Raw genomic sequence first — 18,400 nt, 5'->3', positions numbered from 1 at the left:
CTGACTGGAGCCTGTCCTTTCTGTGATCCTGGTTGTGTCAGAACTCCTCAGAGTCAAGCTGCCTCTGTTGTCCTGTGATTCTGGGATCCTGGGATCCTGGGCTTGTTAGATGACCTGGAAGTGTGGCTTTCACACACCAAGAAGTGTGTTGTGGGACTGGCTGTAGAGCTTGTGCCCAAGGTCTGCTCAGAACACTAACCCAGACAGACTGGAAGGAACTGGAGTCACTAGGCTGGTGGAGTTCCTGTGTGCCTGGTCCCACTGGTCCTAGTTACTCCCAGTGTTGGGACAGATGTTGGTTCCTGCTCACCTCTGATCCTGGGTGTGTCAGAGCACCTGGGAGTGGAGCTTCCTCTGGGTATTGTGGGCTATTTTCACTTTCTAATCTTGACAAATATTTCTGTGGGTTTAAAATTTTTGATCTGAATAAACTTTCACTTAATTAAATCTTAATATATGAAATCCAAAAAAAAAAAAAATAAAAAGAGAGAGAGAGAGTCTAAAACAGCTCAAGACGCTTGGGCTCTGTACTTGCAGTATTCAAACCTCTCCATAATCACTGAACTTCCAGTTCATCAATTACCCTTGTAGGATCTTTAACACAGCTGTGACTTTTTCTGGAAATTTTGGGTAACATTAACATACACATTCCAAGAGCAATTACTAAAAGTGTTAATGACTAGTGTTTTGTAATTATTGTGTACAAATTTGGAATGTTCAATAACATGATTATGTGTTCTTTAAAATAATGCAATATTAGTTATTTATACTAAAATCATCTTGATATACAAATAAGATAATAAGTTTGCTCATTGAGTTGAGCCTATAGTCATCAACTCAACTCTTTAAAATTATGTGGGGGTATATTTTAATTTTATTTGAACTTCTTAAAGGACTCTAAATGATGTAATATGACTTTTATGCCAATAATAGGTTAATGATATGACCAATAGGTATTTATTATGTGCATGCTTTACATCAAACAGAGTTAATACAAACACACACACACAGAGAAGCACAAAAGAAGATTGCAGGAATATACTTAGCAAGCTCTTTTATGAAAGACAGCAAGCAAATAATTTGTTATGGTTCTGGTATATTCTATTAAGAGGAAGTAGAAACTACTGGAAAAATATTTAATGAGAGGATGTAATGCTCTCTGGGATTCTGAAAAGTTACCCAGAATAATGAGATCAATGGTTAAGTATAAACTCAAAAGATGAGCATAAAGTAGGCAGGCAATGAAGCCTCAGGAGCAAGAGGGGAGCCATTCAGTCAAGGAAGAGAAGGGGGACTATTAGGGTCCTGCTCATAAAGTTCTTTCCTTCATCTACCAGTTAAAAATACCCCCTATAACTTCCTCTTTACGATTCAAGGTATCATATTTTATGTTGAAGCCCTCGATCCATTTGGATTTGGCTTTTTATTTGGTTAGTGAAAAGAACAAAATGTCATTCTTCTACATGTAAGTATACAGTTTGGCCAGCAACATTTTACTGAACATGTGATTTTTTTTTCTCTAACATGCATCGTAGGTGTCTTTCTGGAAAAAAAAATCTAGTGGTCATAGGAGTATGGATTTACATGTAGGTCCTCATCTCAATCCCATTAATTAGTGACTCTGTTATTATGCCAGGACTATGTTGTTTTTCTTAGAGTATCTTAGAGAAAGGCAACACTGAGAAGCTGATGGAACCTGCCCCTGAAGAATACGCTTAAGTCAGGACTGGAATAAAGCATCTCAAACCCTTCTCTGATTTCGTATTGACTACATGTCTTGGAAGAATAACTCTCAATGCTATAAATCCTTGCAAAGCCTTGAATTCTGGGAGCTTAAATGGCTGCTAAGAGGAGAGATCAGGCTATCATCATGGCTTCTGCTCCGACAGTCCCTTTATTCCATTTTGTCCATGGATTCCTTTGACATTTGAAAGTCTTTGCTCTGTTCAAAGGAATATAGGAAGCAAAGCCCTTCATCCTCTTTCCTATTGGCAGCAGGGACCACGACCACTTTGTCAGGAGGACCACAACTGGGTCTTTTATTTCAGACTTTCCAACTCTTGCTTTTTTAGATCTGGCTTCAATCCAGTCCCAGTACTGACTTTTATATTCCAACCACCTGGTTCAGTATTTTCCTGTTTTATCCTGTCTTCACTGCATAGAACTTAGTGAACTATTTCTCTCATAGAAACAAAATGGTTGGAAGGAATCTGGATTCAAAGGTAGAAGGAATGAGAAGAAGTGGAAGCAAATGCCGTAGGGAGGACAGAAATCTTCATAGGCATTGAAGGCTCTGGTTCTGAGTGACTCACTGTGTCAGGCACTCGGAGCCTTGGGCTGCTTCTCTGAAGCTTTGGACACACAGTGAGTCCAGAAGAGAGCCTGAAACTGCTTTAGTTCATAGTTCTGAGTTTCAATCTCAAAAAAGAAAAAGAAATAAAGTGAGCAGAAGTGGACTGAACTGAAGCTGCAAGGGATTGAACTGCTGTCAACTCATTGGGGACTCTTGCAGCAGTTTGCTTCTCTGCTGGATCCTTCCTGAGAACAAAAGGGAATGTGTATAGAAAGACTTCACTTGCTGTCAGTATTAAAGTTGCACGAGAGGAGACTTACTGCTCGAGATGCTACTGAAATACGGACAATTTGCCTTTGACTTGACTCTATTACACTGATATTTTCACATTGTGAATACGTTGACAAACGCACCAGGCCTTCTCCAATGAGGCCACTACTCTTCCTTTACCCTCTGAGAAAGAAACAAATGGTATTTATTGATGGCCACAGAGCTTTGATTTCAGAGCCACTCACTTGTTTGGGATTGAATATAGGTCATTTTTATTTTTCTAATGTATAGAGTTTAGACTTCACAAAACCAAGATGCTAGCTGTGAATGGAGCTTGGTCCTCAGAGTATGAGATGCCAGAGTACAGGTGAGATGCCATCTTTGCACCAGCTGCTGGTGTCTCAGACACTTGGTGGGAAAACAGTGTGTCACAACCAGAAGCTGCACTGCATGCTTCTGCTCAGTGGCACATCTATGAAAGAGTTAAGGAGTGACAAATTCGTATATGATAAATTGCCTCCAAGATCTTTTCCACAATCCTCAGGCCCAGTAAAGTTGAGCAGCTTAATGCATACATGTATTAAGTGCTTGCTGCCAGCCTTCAAGGAAGCTTTTAAGCCAATGAACTCTAAATTGCGTGGAAAGGAAAATGCAGAGTGAGTGATTGTATCTGGTGCATCATGGCTGTTTAAAAATATCACTTATCAGTGACTCTTTATTCATGTACATTTGCCTATGGCACCACTTTATATTTTGGCCATGTATAAGCACAGACTTGCACAACTGAAGAAGCAACAAAATATAACACAATCTATTGGATTTTTCTGTAAGGAGACAGACAATAAGTGCTTCCATCTTTGTAGGCCATACATTTCATGTTGCTACTACTCAGCTCTCATGTTGTAGTACCCAGATTGTCATGGCTAATCATTAAAGGAGGGAGGTGTTTCCAGTAACATATTATGGACACTAATGTTTAATGTTACATAATTGTTATACATCAAAAAACAGTATCTTTCAGACTTACTCCAAATGTAGCATTTAAAATGTTTTTATTTAAACACAAATTGTTTAATTATATGAAGAATATACATGACCCCAAATAGTGACATTAAATTATTGAAAACAATAACTAATGTTAGCATTCTGTCTACCCACAGTTACCTGGCAACAGCCAGTTAGCCCTGACCCACTCTAAAAGGATTGCTTGCTGGCTCTTCCTCCCTTTCTTCTCTTTGTCTCTTGCATCCTTGCTCCCGCTGTTCCCTTGCCCCTTCCCCATTCCCTTTCCCTGTCTCTCCACAAGCTCATGGCCTGCCTCTGTTCCTCTACTCTCTCTCTGCATTTCTCTGCATCTACTACCCTCTTGACTCCTCTCCCCATGCCTCGAATAAACTCTATTCTACACTATATCGTCCCGTGGCTGGTTCCTCAGAGGGAAGCGATATGCCATCATGGGCCCACCGAGGTACCTGCTTTCCCCCATACCTCACTGCATATCCATAGGACACAACAGCCTCTCTCTCTTTATCCTTTAGTAAACACATCAACTAAGCTGAGATATAAGTCATTTTGTCATTTGTCTCAGTCCTTCACTTATTAAGCCGCTTAACTGTAGGGCCAGCGGTTAATAGCACTATTTGCACTTGCAGAGGTCCTGAGTTCAATTCCCAGCACCCACATGGCAGCTCAAACCATGTATAATAAGATCTGGTGCCCTCTTCTGGCCTGCAGGCATACATGCAATGCAGGCAGAAAACTGTATACATAATAAATAAATAAATCCTTTTTCTTTTTTAAAGTCAAGTTTTTTATTAAATTATTTATTTACATTCTAAATATTGCCTGGTCCCCCCTCCCTGAGTTATCCACTCCATCCTCCCTCCCCTTTGCTTCAGAGAGTGTGCTCCCTAACCTGCCTCACCCCTGCCAACTTCCCTCTACCTGGGGGTATCAAGTTTCTACAGGATTAAGGGCATCCCCTCCCACTGAGGCTAGACAAGGCAGGCTTCTTTTACATATGTACCAGGGGCCACAGACCAGACTTTTAGGCTCTTTTATTGGTGGCTTAGTCTCTGGGAGTTCTGAGGGGTCCAGTTAGTTGATACTATTGTTCTTCCTATGGGGTTGCAATCCCCTTCAGCTCCTTCAGTCCTTTCTCTAACTCCTCCATTGGAGTCCTTGTACTCAGTCCAATGGTTGGCTGTATCTGCATCTGCCTCAGTCAGCTTTTGTATACAACAAATAAATAAATCTTAAAAAAGAAAAAAAGTTAAAAAATATAAAAGGAGGGGTATGGAGAGATGTTTAAGATGTTTAAGAGTACCAAAGGGTCTTCCACAGGTCCTGAGTTCTATTCCCAGTAACCACATGGTGGCTCACAACCATCTGTAATGAGATCTGATGCCTTCTTCTGGTGTGTCTGAAGACAGCTAGAGTGTACTTATATACATAAAATAAACATTTTTTTAAAAATGCTATTCAACTCCTTAACTACTTTAGTGGTTAGTTTCAAAACTTTTTTTCAATTTTTCCTACAATAAAACGTCTGGTTAAAGTACACAAGGCAGCCAAGGCAGACTAATATATTTTCAAGAAGTGAATTTGAATATATTTATTATTAATTTACAGAACTTATGTTAGGTTATTTGAGATGTTGTGCCACATGTGCCTACCAATAAGTTTGGCATGAACACTAGAGATCTATTTTACAGAGATCTATATTACAGGCAATATTAGGACCTATAAAATTAATCAACAAAGGCAAAATATCATTGACAAAATGACCATTGTGCCAACACCAAACACCATGCTGAATGCTCCAACATTAATACTTGTTCTAGTACTAATGTGTATTATTTAATTGTAGCTGAGGTTCTAGTAGTAAAATCTAGTCTGCCTTTGCCTATAAGCTAAGGATGGTTTTGCATTTTAAATGGATGCATGAAGTGTGTGACTTTAATAGCAGTGTGGATACTCATGTTCTTCACTCAAACGTTCATATCAAACATTGTTTATTTCTGAAACATTTACATACAAATAATGCTCCCTATCACTCTCACAGTTAGTTTCACATCTTGGTCAGTACCTTGAGGTTCAGAGTAAAAGAACATACTTAGGGTCATTACAGGAACTTTATTAAAATATGCATGTCTCATGTTTTATCACTTGCCTTCCCCATCTACCAACATAGTAGGTAATTTGGGATAAGACAGTTGGCATTTATTTGTATTTTGAAGAGGAAAATCTCAGCTGAGTTATGTGCATATGCACACACATGAGAATCAGCACTTCCTGGGACCATGCACATATGAGAATCAGCACTTCTTGGGGCCATGCACACATGAGAATCAGCATTTCTTGGGGTCATGCACACTCATGAGAATCGGCACTTCTTGGGGCCATGCACACTCATGAGAATCAGTACTTCTTGGGGCCATGCACACATGAGAATCAGTACTTCTTGGGGCCATGCACACACATGAGAATCAGCACTTCTTGGGGCCATGCACACACATGAGAATCAGCACTTCTTGGGGCCATGCACACTCATGAGAATCGGTACTTCTTGGGCCATACACACACATGAGAATCAGCACTTCTTGGGGCCATGCACACATGAGAATAGGCACTTCTTGGGGCCAATGACAGGCCTTTGATCTGCTTGGACTTCTCCTACTCAGGAAGCCATTTTGCTTCGAACCTACTCAGGATATAAAGGATTATTACCAGGGAGTTACACTCAGATTCTTCAGGGCAGCTGTCTGAATTTTGATAATTTTCTTTCAGTCCTTGATGCTAGAAACAGTTATTGAACATTTATGCTGGGCAGCACATTGGCGCATGCTGAGGAATGCTACCCCTTACCTGTGTGAGCTGCACAGTATTACCTAAAGAGAAGAAGAGCAAGACAGTAGCGCTGCTGAGTCTAAATCACAATTAAGTGGTAGATAGACAATAAACACATTGCGTTGTATAAACAAAATGATCAAGGCATCATTTACAATCTTAGAGTTTAGGAATGATTTCACAATTAATTAGTACTGACACTTTGAATATCATTGGAATTTCAGGAAATGAGTAAATGTGCATTTCTTTACTAGTTATCACTGTTCACATTTTTCAGATTTGTATTATGTTACTGAGTGTCATATGTTCTGGTAAAAAATTCATTCCTTATAAGTATTATCAATAAAGAGTTTATTATATATACAAGATAGACACTATTTCTAAAATTCTTCCTTCACTTCATAAGCATATAGGAATTAAAAACAAGTTTCTTCAATAAAATTAAAATTTTATTGTATGTTCTTCAGGAGAATTAAATCATATATATTAAATTATTTTTTACTTCCTCCTAAATAAAATCTCCATCATGGTCCATACAGAAGAAGAAAACATTAAACTTCTCAATAAAAATAGGTATCTAGCCCCTGAGCTCTACTAAATAGCCCATGGCCTTGTCTGCCTTCCCAAGAAGGCCTGCTGTCCTCAGGAACATCCAGATTCAAACCCCTTTCAAGTCCCCTGCCAGCTGGGTCCCCCCTACCCAGCTCCCTCCCTCTGATCCTGCCTCCCCATCCCCTACCCAGCTCCCTCCCTCTCCCTCCCTCCCCTCCCCATCCCCTACCCAGCTCCCTCCCTCTCCCTGCCTCCAAAAATTATTTTGTTTCCCCTTCTAAGTTTGAATCAAGCATGGTTACTTCATTCTTTCTTCTTTAACTTCTTTGTGTCTGTAGGGTGTGTCATGGCTATTCTGTACTTTATGGCTAATACCTACTTATTACTGAGCACATGCCATACATGGATCTTTTTTTGTGCCTTATTCTTGTAGTTTATAGTCCTTAGGCCCAAACAGCATACTCAGGACTCAAGAGAACTACAAAACACCATTGTGTTTAATAAGAATGAAACAAACATTTTGCATCCCTGGGCTTTAATATTGGTATTCCTAGTACATGAAAATTAGTAATTTGGCTTACAGAATTACTGTCAAAATACGACAGCACTATTTCTAGTTTGTTCTGGATCACAGATAATAGAGAAATCCCATTTTATGAAAGCAAAGACTATTGCAATCTTCCTAGCATTGGAAAATTTGCAATCAAATGATTCAAAAACTTTCATCATGTCTCAAGTTAGACTAGGACCAGATTTTCTACCATGTTAATTGCAAGGAATACTTGTTCAGCTTTATTCTATGTTACAAATAGAAACAAATACATTGTGGCTATTTGCAAATTAGAAGCTCAGAGCTCAAAAATTGATTATTTTTAGGAAATTACAACTGTAAAATTAATATTGAATAAATATAACACTGGTTTGACTAGTTTAGGGCTACCACTAACGACTAATGGAGGAAATCTATAAATAAGATATTTGAGGCGGCTGGAAAGGTAGTTTGGTGGCTGAGAACGCTGGCCTCTCTTCCTGAGGATTCAGATTTGAGATTCTGTCTGTAACTTCTGTTTCAGGGATTCTGATGTCTTCTTCTGGTCTTTCTAGGTATCTGGTAAACATGTGGTCTAGGGACATGTATGTAGACAACATACCCATATCCATAAGATAAAAATAATTAAAAATCCACAGAGCCATTGAATAAAAGTTCATTAAATGTCTATGAGATATGCTTCATATAGCATGGCAATGGTAGAAATAAAGCCCTATATGCACATGATTTAAGTTCTGGTTGTTGCTCACTGATTATTAGAGTGAGATATGAGTGTAAACCACCAAAGCCAACATACCACTGAACAAAGCAGGGGTTATCCACACATATGATGGCTCCCTCTACCATCCTCTCTCACTGGATACCTCATACTTTTTGCTTCTGCTGTTTTCTACCATTGTTCTTGCTCAAAAAGTTTTAACTGCATGTTAAGTTTCCAAATTCAGTTTTAGGTAAAGATGATTCTTCCCTAAATGTTTATGTCTATAAAGATGTATATTATATATGTTAAAAGAGTAAGTAGTTATTGTTCATATCTTTCTCTTTCTATTTCAGTTCATGAGTGCTTTTGACTGACATATATAATGTGGAAACTATAGGAAGTAATCTTTCAAGAATGACTTTCTTCCAGTTCCATTGGACCCCTGCAAACACTTCTGAGCTCTTAGGAAACTTTGATGGTTTTTAAAGCTTGTCTTAATATTAGTGAAAGTGATCCATGCTGAATAATTCTCCAACATTGCTCAAACACTTCTCCTTTCTTTATGGCCATTTCTTTGTGTCTTTAGCTGTAACAAGTGAAGAAGACATTTTAAGTCTATTTGTGTAGCTTTAGCTATGTTTTCTGAGCCTTTTCATTACCAGTAGTGTTGGGATATATTCTACAAGGGGTTTAACCCCATATGAACAGAGTACAAATCAGGAAGGAATTGTCTAAACCTACCAGTTTGACTTATTCTAGTAGTCATTGTAGCCACTGACTGAATTTCCTGTGAGATTAATAGAGTTATGTATATTTTTACTTGGGATTTATCACTTCTTTGACATAACACTCTACAGTATTTTCTCTCTCTCCTTACTGTTATCCAAAAAATAACCCTCAAATTTAAGCTTTTAATATGTTTATTTAACTTATTCTTTTGTGAGTGCATTAATTGAGCCACATAGTTATAACTATTTTCTTGGCCTTCTGAAACTTTGCTCTGCTGTCATCTGAAATAGGATCTGTAAGGCAGGTTTCTAATCACTGTGTAGGCTGAAGACATGGCAAGGCTTACCTTTGCCTCTACAGCTATTATAATTGCTACCAGCATGATTGCTATTGATTTTAGTAAGTACTATTTTAAAGCCTTCTCACATGTTCTCTTTAATCCTCACAACACCCTTAACAGAACAATTGAAAGATAGCAGTACCGTCTTGCTTGATCAAGGAGGAAGGTGAATGAGCAGAGAGTTTGGAAAGCAACAGGCAGCTGTCACAGTGCAGGAAGGATTGCTGTTGATTTCATTTCTTGCGCTTTGCCATTGCTACATAGATCTTCTGTGCTCCTGAAATGTGTGATAAAAAACCTGTGTATTAATCATCAACACACACTCATGGATCCTCTGTCATAAAAGTGATGTAAAGGTATCCCAAGGAGACATGAGTGTGACAGTGACAAGTATGAATGACATAAGCCCAACAAACTACTTTGCATAGAATACAGCAGAAATATAGTGAACAACTAGGATAGTTACTAATGCTCACTTAATGCTCACATAAGGCTGAGGTATCACAGAGGTTGCAGATTTGTGAACTGCTACTGGACATCAGATGAATGTTTTATCAGGAAGCCAAGGAAGAACAGTTCAAGATGGAGTTGTTATGTGTGAGAAGTATGTAGTAGACACAAAACTCAAAGATATTGCAAGAGATTTGATATGGTTGTAAATCAGAGTTTAAGGGTTGAAAACAGTAAGAAATGATAATAAAACAGTCTTAGGGGAATATACACAGCATTTAAAAGCATTTGAAATTTTCACTCAGATATTGGGTGCTTGCTGTAGACACAAAGATCAAAATCTGAGTTTGAATGCTGAATTTACTCGGAGTGGTTAATGTGGTGATAAAAAGTGGTGTCTGTGTCATTCAGTGTGGATGCTGTAAAGTGCAGATGATTAACCACTACCTGATGGCCTGTTGTGACAAGTGAGATGATTAGACATAATATCTGACTCCTTACACACCCTGGAGGAGATTCACAAGTGTGTGTGTGTGTGTGTGTGTGTATGTGTGTGTGTGTGTGTGTGTGTATGATGGTTTATATGCTGTATATGTATATGTATATGTGTATGTTGATTCTCCAACATGTAATAAGGACACATGCTCCATCCACTATGTTCGTAAATGGACATTCTTACAAAAACAAAAACAAAAACTCATGTTTCTAGCAGTGTCCGTCAATCCAGAGAAGCAGTCCCTGGCAGGTGCGAAGGGAAGGACTCCCATGAAGGTCGTTGGTTTTTGTAGCTTCTTCTTTCTCCTCCAGGTTTTAAATATGGGTATGTTTGCTCTTGTTTTCCTCAGTTGGTGTCACTAGTATATCTTGGCTCAATCACTGACTGAAATGATCACTTTTACTGTCAGCAAATCTGCACTGGAGGCCACATCTTTCTTCTTGATTTTTATAGCCGAGCAACCATCCCTTCGCCAGACTTCTCCTGTGTATCCTGAAAATACCACAAGTTCAATATGACTGAAATTAAACCCATCATTTACCATGCTACGAGACCTTCGATCTGTTTTGGTCTGAGTTCTGTGAAGAGAATTACTTTATGCCCTATCATCCAAGCCAGCTGCATGAGCTTATACTACATCTTTCTGAGGAAGATTTCTAGAACAAAACTATTGGACATCCTTAACTCTATCACACCAGAGCAAAAGGCCAACGGTTTTCCTTAGACTTGTAGAAAGCACTAATCATCATCACCATCTGCAGTGCCTTTGTTTGATGTCAGAGGTGGACTTCTGGGGAGGTCGTATGGTTACTGCCACTATGCGTGAGATGCTTGCTGTCTGTGACAAACATGAGACATGATTCGGTGACCATCTTATTTGCTCTTTTTTTTTTTCTATCAAGCTAATTTTTTCTTAAGGTTAAATGTGTTTTATAATCGGTCCAGGGCCTCGAGTTTTCTCGTGTTTAATGATTAGATGACTGAATGACATTGCTTATATTCCAGAAACTATAAATTTAAGAAGATAAAAATATAACCCCTTGAGAGCTAGTTTAACGTTTACTGCAAATGTATAATTATGGATTTAATTCAATGAAAGATAAAAATCAAAATTAAAACGTATTGCTTGAGTTTACTATTTAGACATAGAAGGAGCTGAAAAATTTAGTTCAGTTAAATAGTTGAGTAGGTAAAACTTGTGAGAGCCTGTGGAACAATGCTCTAGTCTAGGGACTTTATCATAGTATAACAGAGAATTTGACATAAGCATAAAAAAGTAACATTTTATTTGTTTATTTTAATTTAAATGGGTAGGCATGATTTATCAGTGAGCATCAACATGGCTCAATCTTGTCACCTGCTCATACCTAGTGCATGTTTTGAAACACTTTTAACATACTCTTCTACCAGTATAGAGGATTGGGACTTCCAAAGAGAAAATAGGAACTTTAATATGTTTATATTTATTGAGTATGGAAGATTTTCAACATTCATTTCCTCCTCATGCATCCTCATAATCACATCAAGATCAATTAAAATATGAAAATAAAATAACAAAAATGATTTGGTTTTAAGTAATGTTGATTTCAAATTTGTCTTGCAGATATTTTAATGTTTCCCTCCAAGTTCACCTGATTGTTTTCATGGGAATGTATGTATGCACATTCCTGTGTTTGTGTACGTATGGGTGCCTGGGGATGGGTTTCCACAGCACATGGAGGTCAGAGTTCATGGACACAGTTTTCCTCAGTCGCTCTTTATCTAATCTTTTGAGCTAGGTTCTCTCACTGAACCTGGAGTATACAGATTCAGTTAGATACTGAGCTTGAGTGTCCTCATCCCCTCTCCAGCATTGGGCAACAGGTACAGGTAGCTCTCATCTCACAACACTGGGCTCCATAGGCAGGTGGCTCTCATCCTCCAACACTTCTCTAAAATGCAGTTGGCCATCACCCCACACTGAGCAATGGCTTCTATGCAGGTAGCCATCACTGTCCTCATGATTGAGTTACAGATGTAGGGGGCTATTATGAATTTGGAATACAATTTGTAGTAACAGATTTTTAAACTCCAAAATTTTGATATTGAAATTCCAAAATAAAATACAATGCTGGAAAAAATAATGCAAAAATATATAAAGACGCATTAGTTTAGGGTTTAAAAACAACAGCAATGAAAAAAACACAATATGTCATAGGCTACTCAAACAATAAAGCCTGAGTGTATTATAGTTTGAAACATTTATTTTTCAAACAAGCACTTGAGCATACTTAACAAGATGACAAGGATATAATCTAGGAGCAAGTGAACCATAATACATCCAAAATTAAAAAGAAAATGCATAAGTGGCTGCCACCATGAGTGGACAGTGACTAACTTAAACTACAGTTATTGGAAACACCATGATACAGAAGTCCACTGACAAGATTGGTCACAAAGTACAAAGGTTCACTGACATCAAGGAGATGGTGTGTTATGAAGTATCACCTTCTAAAAAAGCAGATAGATAAATAGCACATTTTTTCATTTACTGAAGAATTACAGTGCTACCATGTTCAAACATAATGTTTTCACACCAAGCAAGCCAGCATAGAGTACTATAGTTTATTTTATGGGAGTTTGTATAGGAAATTCTTAAATCCTGTATTACAGAGTAATAGTGATAAAAAGTATATGGTATTTGTACAGAGACAGGCAGGAAGATCAATAGAATAGAATTGAAGACCCAGAAATGAACCCACACACCTATGGTCACTTGATCTTTGACAAAGGAGCTAAAACCATCCAGTCGAAACCAGACAGCACTTTTAACAAATGGTGCTGGTTCAACTGGAGATCACCATGTAGAAAAATGCAAATTTATCATTCTTATCTCCTGGTACAAAGCTCAATTCCAAGTGGATCAAGGACCTCCACATAAAACCAGATAACACAGGGCCAGAAAGTGGTGGTGCATACCTTTAATCCTAGCACTTGGGAGGCAGAGACAGGTGGATTTCTGAGTTTGAGGCCAACCTAGTCTACAGAGTGAGTTCCAGGATATCCAGAGCTACACAGAGAAATCCTGTCTCAAAAAAACAAACCAAAACAAACCAAAACAAAAAGCCAGATACACAGAAACTTATAGAGGAGAAAGTGGGGAAGAGCCTTGAATATATGGGCACAGGGGAAAATTTCCTGAACAGAACACCAATGGATTATGCTCTAAGATCAAGAATTGACAAATGGGACCTCATAAAATTACAAAGCTTCTATAAGGCAAAGGACACTGTAAATAGGACAAAATGGCAACCAACAGATAGGTAAAAGATAATTACCAATCCTATATCCAATAGAGGGCTAATAACCAATATATACAAAGAACTCAAGAAGTTAGATTCCAGAGAATCAAATAACCCTATTAAAAATGGGGTGTAGAGCTAAACAAAGAATTCTCAACTGAGGGATGGCTGAGAAGCACCTAAAGAAATGTTCAATGTCCTTAGTCATCAGGGAAATGCAAATGAAAACAACCCTGAGATTCCACCTCATACCAGTCAGAATGGCTAAGATCAAAAACTCAGGTGACAGCAGATGCTTGCAAGGATTTAAAGAAAGATGAAGACTCCTCCATTACTGGTAGGATTGCAGGCTGCTACAACCACTCTGGAAATCAGCCTGTCAGTTCCTCAGAAAATTGGACATAGTACTACCTGAGGAACCAGCTGTACGACTCCTGGGAATATACCCAAAAGATGTTCCAACATGTAACAAGGACACATGCTTCACTATGTTCACATCGATCTTTAAAATAGTCAGAAGCTGAAAAAACCCAGATGTCCTTCAACAGGGGAATGGATACAGAAAATGTGGTTCATTTACACAACAAATTACTACCAGCTATTAAAAAACAATGAATTTCTGAAATTCTTAGGGAAATGGATAGATCTGGAGAATATCATCCAGAGTGAGGTAACCCAATCACAAAAGAACACACATGGTATACACTCACTGATAAGTGAATTTTAGGCCAAAAGCTCTGAATACCCAAGATACAATTTACAGATCACATGAAGCTCAGGAAGTACGAAGACCAAAGTGAGGATGTTTCAGTCCTTCTTAGAAAGGGGAACTACTCATGGGAGAAAATATCTAGACAAAGTGTAAACTAGAGACTGAAGGAAAGGCCATCCAGAGACTGTCCCACCTGGGTATTCATCCCATATACAATCTCCATATACACTATTGTGGATGCCAAGAAATGCTTGCTGAAAGGAGCCTGATATAGCTGTCTCCCGAGAGGCTCTTCTAGAACCTTACAAATACAGAGGCAGATGCTCAGAGCCAACCATTGGACTGAGCAGGGATTCCCCAATGGAGGAGCTAGAGAAAGGACTGAAGGAGCTGAAGGGGTTTACAACCTCATAGGAGTAACAATATCAACCAACCAGACCCCCCCTGAGCTCCCAGGGACAAAGCCATCAACCAAGGAGTACACATGGCTCCAGATGCATATGTAGCAGAGGATGGCCTTGTCAGGCACCAATGGGAGGAGAGGTCCTTGGTCCTGTGAAGGCTGGATAGATGCTCCAGAGTAGGGGAATTGTGGGTGGGGAGGTAGGTGTGGCTGGGTGGGAGGAGTAGCACTCTCATAGAAGCAGTGGGATGGGGATGAGAAAGCGGGTTTCTGGGATGGGGGGGGGAACCAGGAAAGGGGATAAAATTTGAAATTTAAATAAAGAAAATATTCAATAATAAAAGGAAATGCTTAAATCCATTGGAACTAAATAACTGACTTTGAACAACACTATCTTCAATATCAGAGATTATTCAAATATATAGGGATATATATATAGGATAGCACATTCTAAAATATAATTCTGAAATTCTGAGTATTGATTGTTGTAGACAAAAAAAAACTAAAGAGAAAAATAGTAGAAAATGTATTTATGGGAACTACATTCCCGGCATAGGTCACTAGTAAGTGACCTGTGGAAGGTAATCTATAAAAGTTAGTGGATTTCAGTACTATTAACTTTATTAGGAGTCTTTTGTCACCACAAAGAGCTGCTTCATCTTTTATGGCTTTGTTCAGTTGACACACAATTATGTTCTCATAGTTCTTCACTTTTGAAATTCATCTATGATTTAATATATACTGACAGAATCATTCCCAACTAAAATTTCTCATCTTCTTTTGCTTAATTCCAGGATGATTTTGGCTTTGGGTTCTTCAAAATTCAGTCTACATGTACTATTATCCGATAGAAATACATCATTGAATAAGTAGTTTTCCTTCCATTGGGCACACATTTTCAAACCAGGTTTGGTCTCACTGTGTCTTAAGGCAAACATGGCTTTAGACTTTTATTTACATAATTTGAAAAATGAGACATATTCTTGGGGTTATTGTTGAACTTCTAGATAAACTTTATGACTGTTTTGTTTAATAATACATTTTTAAAGATTTATTCATTTTATATATGTAAATATACTGTCACCATCCTCTGACACACCAGAAGAGGGCATCAGATCCCCATTACAGATGATTGTGAGCCAAAATGTGGTTGCTGGGAATTGAACTCAGGACCTCTGGAAGAGCAGTCAGAGCTCTTAATCACTGAAAACATTTAATGAGTACAAACCAGAATCCCAAGGTATATGATCCTTCACATCACAATCCTATGTTAAAATCCAAGATTACCAAAATCCCTATTGTCTAAATCCCCAAATTCACAATAACTGAAGATGAAAATCCAAAATCCTGAAATCCACTATGTCCCCAGACTATAACTGAATCTATAAACAAGCCAGGGTGCACACAATGAAGAGGAAGGCTGTGGGAAAGAGACAAATCAAGCAGGAGAACGCTGAGACATCCTAAGATGTGTCATGCTCTGTGTTCTCGGCACAATTGTTCCTAATGCTATAATCATTTTCTATAGTGCCTCATGCTATGGTGACCCCCAATCATATAATTATTTTTCTTGCTACTTCATGACTGTAATTTTGGTAGTTATGAATTATAATGTAAACATAGAGATTTGTGGAAGGGGTCTCAACACACATGTTGAGAACTACTGCTCTAGTGTCTACAGACTTCAACATATGAATAATGTCTTAAAGAAAATGAATTAATATTTAATTTCAAGAATTTATGCTATCTTACAATCAACCTGAAGATGATTTTTCTGTATTTGAAGTAGCACACTGTTTAGATATAAGTATCAAAAGTGAGGGAAGCTTTATGAGAAAAATTCTAATTGTTTTCTGATTAGACATATAGACAACTTAAAATATAAAATCTCGTGGAACTTTAGCAGAGATAGGGCCTTGTAGAAACCCATGGCTTCCCCTCTTAGACTCTCTCCACATCGACCACATGGAGATAAGTGGCCCCTCTCATCTGTCAATGGAGACACCATGGGAATAAACAGGAAAACCAGTTGCAGACAGCTTGATCGGAGTGGCACTTTCCAAATCCATCTGTGACTGTAGGATTCTTCAGGGAATAATTAAGCAGGTGTGTCTCTCCTCCATTGCCAATCCTTCTTAGCACATTTAAGTAGGAAGAAAATGGGTGGCAACTCTGCTTGCCTTGGGCTCACAGGGAATCTAGACCGCTTGATAGATCTTCATGTTCCTTGTCCCAAAGCAGATACACAATACTACTTGCAATGGCATTTATTCTTTGAAGGACAGACCCTGGCACAGACCTCACTTATTTATCACCATCCCAGTGTTACATTGTTGGTGCTGTCTAAATATAGCCACAATGTGCTACAATTATACCTAAAGGGTACAGCAATACAAGTGTGTGTGTGTGTCTGTGTGTGTATGTGTGTATGTGTTTGTGTGTGTGAGTATGTGTGTGTGAGTGTGTATTTGTGTATATGTGTGTGTGATTATGTTGTGTGTTTGTGTATGTATGAGTGTGTATGTGTATGTATATGTGTGTTTGTGTGTGTGTGATTATGTGTGTGTGTGAGTGTGTGTATTTGTGTGTGTATGTGTGTGTGTTTGTGTATGTGTATGTGTTTATGTATGTGTGTGTGTTTGTGTGTGTGTATGTGTGTGTGTAGGATGGTTTATATGTTGTATATGTAATATTGTAAATGTGTGTCAGAATAAACTATACTATTTTCATTATAGATACAAGTAAATAGTAGCAGCCATACTAGTATATTTTATGTACCTTATAAAATCTCTAGGCTCAATGTATGAAAAAGAAAGCATTCTCATGAAAATATAAATCTATAAATCTATAACTTTAGTTTGCATGTATTTTCTAAAATATAAAGTAATAACACTGAAGTATAATTATTTCAATTTAATTGTCTGCTATAAATTTGGAAATTACTTTCTTGTTTTCAGGTTTATTGAAAATGTGGCATAACATTAAACAGCTCCATGTGGTGCTTTGAAATTCATCCCAACAATAGGCTGAGTGACCTGCAGGTTAGAGAGACTGCTAAAGTCCAGAAGTCTCAGCATTTCCTTGGTGTCAGGACCTACCTCAATGATCTCCTGATCTATGGATATCTCTCCTCTCTCTCTCTTCTTTCTGCAATTTGATAAGGATACCTCACACAGGACCTCTCTGAATCTGCTTCATCAGATTCGTGACTTTGCCCGCTATCTTGTTGACAAGTGTCTTGCTAGGGATAATGGCAATCTCTTCATGCACACACACTTGTAGATGTGGAAGTCATTGCCCTAGCACGTGTAGTGCTCCTGATGATGACTGAGGCCGCCTTCTTTACAGACTTGGAGCAAATGCTGCCTTTCTTTGTTGGCCAGTCTTGTAAAAGCATAGAAATTATTATTTTTTTTTTTTAATTTTTAGGAAAATTTCCTTTGACATCTCTTTACGAATTGGTTTGGCTTTTTTCTTTGTGATGTATCATATCTGCATCATATGTCTGAGCCCTCAGCTTTTCCTAATGTCTTGCAGGAGGAAACTAGAATCACTGTGACAACTTTAAGGCTGACAGAAAGGAATGCAGGTGTATCCAGAGGCTGGGCTGGAAGAGGAGCAAATCTAGATTCTGATTTCAAACTAGACCAGGTATTAGCCCGGCTTTCTGAAGCTCCTGGAGCAAGGTGATTGTGATTCCCATTATTGGAAATTTAAAACTGGGAGATTGTGAGAGTATTTCTTGTATGTGCCACAATGTTTGACAGAGCTTCAG

General features: G+C 38.3%; 1 pseudogene; it reads right to left on the bottom strand.

Annotated features, from left to right (window-relative positions):
* Window positions 1-17,606: 17,606 nt before the first annotated feature.
* LOC116084232 lies at window positions 17,607-18,022 on the bottom strand (annotated as a pseudogene).
* Between the last annotated feature and the right edge of the window lie 378 nt (window positions 18,023-18,400).

Source organism: Mastomys coucha, unplaced genomic scaffold (genome assembly GCF_008632895.1).
Source record: "Mastomys coucha isolate ucsf_1 unplaced genomic scaffold, UCSF_Mcou_1 pScaffold9, whole genome shotgun sequence".
In the NCBI taxonomy this organism is placed as follows: Eukaryota; Metazoa; Chordata; class Mammalia; order Rodentia; family Muridae; genus Mastomys; species Mastomys coucha.
Note: the sequence above shows the minus strand (reverse complement) of the source record. Positions and strands in the feature narration are given on the sequence as shown.